Source organism: Myzus persicae, unplaced genomic scaffold, assembly GCF_001856785.1.
Source record: "Myzus persicae strain clone G006 unplaced genomic scaffold, MPER_G0061.0, whole genome shotgun sequence".
In the NCBI taxonomy this organism is placed as follows: domain Eukaryota; kingdom Metazoa; phylum Arthropoda; class Insecta; order Hemiptera; family Aphididae; genus Myzus; species Myzus persicae.
Window position 1 is genome coordinate 1 of NW_019103960.1, and position 4,307 is coordinate 4,307.

Consider the following 4,307-nt stretch of genomic DNA (forward strand, 5'->3'; position numbering starts at 1 on the left):
ATTGCAATTTAATCTTTTTTCGTTTGCATAATATATAGTTTTATAAAATAGAGAAGACATAGGTACTTATAATATGATGTTAATTAAGAGACTCGTATTGGTTAGAATGTTCTTCTGAAATGTACTCGAAATGTGGTTGGTGAAGACGTAATTTGTTGTTCAGGATTGGACGATAGAAGTGTTGACCCTCTTAAACATAATCCTGACCCTTTTAATTGGTTAATGAAGAGGTAGACGTACTACCTTCACTCTGTTTTGAATGAAAACTCAAATTTTAGGTTGTAAATGTGTTGTTTGTTTTTGAATGTTGTGAGTATTAACAAGTACTGAATTGGTTGTTTGACGGTTTAGTGTTGCGTTTGGTTGATTCACTGTTTCAACCTTCAATAAGTGAGCTAATTCTGCTTCTGAAACCTTATTACGCACTTTCATCCGAAGTTTGGCTTCTTTTACCTTTGATAGACGCCTTGCTATTTTAGCCATACTTAAGTAAAATCATCATACTGAGAAAGTTGCTTTTTTTCGTATTTTTCTTTTCTCATAGCTGCATTTTCCCTCATTATATTCACAATTTCTCCAGCGTGATCAAATTTTTTTTCTTTTTATTGATATTTCTTTTTTGGATTCAAAACTCTTTTTTAAATCTGAATTATTTAGTGTATCTGACTGTGATTCCGCATTTAAGCTATAGGAAGTATTACCAGTTGTATCGGAGAAAACCTCAGCATTTTTTTGCAACATACTTGGAGAGGAGAACAATTGTCAACTTATAAGGATGGAAGTTCAACTCACGCTTGACGATGCGTCGAACGGATGAACGATTAATTTGTAAAGCCTGAGCTTGTTGCGCACAGAGCGTCGTGGACTTTGGAGAACAGCGGCTCATACCCTTTCCGTATTTTCGGGAGTTGTTACAGTACGTACGGGGCCAGGTGGCTTTATTTTTGTAATTATTCCCGTTGTTCAAAAAGCAGTGACCCATCTCATAATTGTTTTCTGATCGGGAACCGCACCGTGACGACCAATGTTAAAATTAATTCTGAATGCACGCTGTACTTTCACTACCGATTCGTTGTTTTTGACAAATGAGTCGTACGTGAACACGCAGTGAACGACCCTGCACTGCTCCATTGTGGAAACTAAAAGGCATTGTCTAACGGATCGAATGAGGCCTTTCCGGCTTAGGGGAAGTGCGGCGTTTGCCGCCCACCTAAGCAGAAACTCTTATAAAAAATACAAAAATGGTCCCAGAACCTCGGTTTATAGCTCATTAGATAGATAAACTTGTTATTCTTCTTTCCGTTTAGGTTAAATCTATTTAAAGTAATTCGCTAGTGAGCTATTCTAAATTTGGGATCATACTACTTGCGTCCGAAATTATTATTAGTAGGTGAGTTGCGTCCCGTAAAAAAAAGATTCAAAAAGGTCATAGCGTATTTGCGTCCCGGTATACCTTTTTCCATGACCTAATTGCGTCCCGAAAATATCGATATAATCGATATAAAAATGTACATCGATGATACAAATTTAATGGTTATAATTAATTATCAGATCAATTCAATTTCAATATTAGTTGTAATAATAATAATATAAAAATTCCAGTTATACATTTTGTCATCAAAATAATAATAAATTTTTTCATAATAAATATAGTATAATATAATAAAAAATAATAAAAAAATGCATGTTTAACATTTTGTCATAGTAAATATAGTATAATATGATAAAAAATAATAAAAAATAATAAAAAAATGCATATTTAACATTTTGTCATAGTAAATATAGTATAATATAATAAAAAGTAATTTAAAAATGCATGTTAAACATTTAATAAATACAAAAATAATAAAAAAATCATATGTTATGAATATTTATATTGGTTGAAATTTAAATGAAACGTTAATAATAAAATTTAATGGTGAAATTTCGTTTTTTTTAAAACTTTCAATTTGTTTATTTAAGTAATCTAATTTTAAACTATTTTTTTTTCTATAATCTTTCTTTTTAGTATTAATGCTATTAATTAAGACATATGTATTGATCTGGAATTATTTTAAGACGTCAATGAATTGAAAAATATGTAAATGACTAGAGTAATAATAAGAATTAAATTTCGCGTGAAAAGCTTCACATGCATTTGTTGTTCTTTGTATGCTATTTGAACATTCAGGCCAAACATTAGGGGGGAATTTAGAATTTTCAGAAATATAGTTATCTAATATATAGTCTGTAAATTCTTCACAACCAGTCGGAGCAATGGCCATAAGCTCAAATACAAACACATCACTCACCATTTCAGGAGGTAAAAAAGGTAGTCCAAAAAAGCTCTTTAAAAATTTATCGATTTCTGTAGAAGTTCTGAAATCATTAGTTAAACCAATAGCTTGAATTTTTCGCCACCTATAAAAATTACGTAATAATTAATTATTAAAGTAGAATTTTATTTATTTTTACTAATTTCATGTGATACTAATTTATAGTAGTAAGTCTTACCAGGATTGGGCCAAGTGAAAGCGACATCCTTTAACTTTAGATTCTGTCCAAATTTTTTGAATTGCAGTATGTATTGAAATTTCAAAGTCAGCAAATACAGTGTCTGGTGAAAATATAAACCCTCGCTTTGAACACTCTTCCTATAGGTGCGTAAATGCTTCAATATATGTTTGAGTTTCTTTATCGGGAAGTAAAAAAAATACTAATGGTATATAATGATCATTAATGAGTCCATGAATTGTGAACATTTGTAAAAATGTTTTGCACAGTATTGAAACGTGCCATCGACGTAAATTGTTTTCAACGTTATTAACACACTTATATTTTTATCACAAGAAAATAATATGATATTATTTTGCCGGTCATTGACTAGGAGAAAATTTTCATTTTCAGCTGTAAGTACAGGGTGCTCTTGTAATACGTTGTGTACATCTTCTATATTCATTGGAATTTTTGGTAGGATTGATCTACGAGCGTTATAAATGTTTTTCCGAACTAAATTTATATCATTAACTGTACATTGAATAGCATCACCAGCACTAAGTTCTGCACATATAATTTTCGATGGTCTTGTGCTAAGATCCGATAGGCTTTTTCGTTTTGCAGAATTACTTAATTTTTGTCGATTGAGGTGAGTGATATCGTCTGGAGCATGATATGGCATATGTGAAGTAGGATTACTTATTACATTTTGATGAACATCTACTTTCATATAGCTTTTGCATTTTTAATTCGTACACTTCCATCGAAAATTGTTATTGCTTAACGTTTAATGATACCCGAACTTGTAACCATCAATTATTTTAAAACCATTATTCGCGACCAATTTAGAACTACACATTTCTTCCATAACTTAAAAATTCGTATTTAATTAAATTAACTTTTTTTTTAATTTGATGAGTGGTAATTGCACAACTATTGGTCTAATAAGACGAATCGACCGAATCATACTGAGAAAAGTAAAATGTGAAAATATAATGCGAGTAAAATACAAAAGATTATCGACGTAATTGCTATATCTTATCGAATCTAACAACCAACAAGATGTATTATGTATGTATGTTCCTATATCTTCTTCACATAAAATAATACCCACCCGCCCGTAGGGTGGTCCTTATTTTTCATTTTTTATTTTTTTCAAATTACCCCCCTTAAAAAGGTTCAATTACTAACAAAAACCATACAAAAAAAGTTTCGTGCAAATTTTTTAATTTTAACCCGTGCCGCAAAAGCTCTAAAGTTATAAAAATAGAACATTTTTAATATTATTAAATTTTTTTGATATTCTTAAACATAACTCAGGAAATAAATATGCTACAAAAAAAATCGTTAATACATAAATGATAGACAACTAAATTTACAAAAATTTGTTTCGTATATATTAGTTTCCAAATATTTTAATCGAAAAGTTAAAAAGAAAATAATCTTGAAAATAGAGATATTTCCAGTAACATAGTATACAAATAATCATGAAAACAATTTACAATAAATAATAACATAATGACTTAACATATCTTTAACATAATATTTTAAATATAAATGATACAACTAAATTTATGACTGTTTAACTTGTGTAAGTGTTTCTTTTCTGTGGTCAGGATATTTTTTGCAATAATCACTAACAACTTGTAGTAGATATTGTTTTTGAGATTCGTCTTTAGTTATTTTGTTGTTATAATCTTCTATAAGTTTCACTCCTCTTTCTGCAACATCATTTATAACTGGAATATTTTTTAAAACTAACAGAGCTTTATTATAATCTTCATTGTTCGCCCACTTTAAAGGGTCTTCGTTCAAAAAAATTGTATTGATAG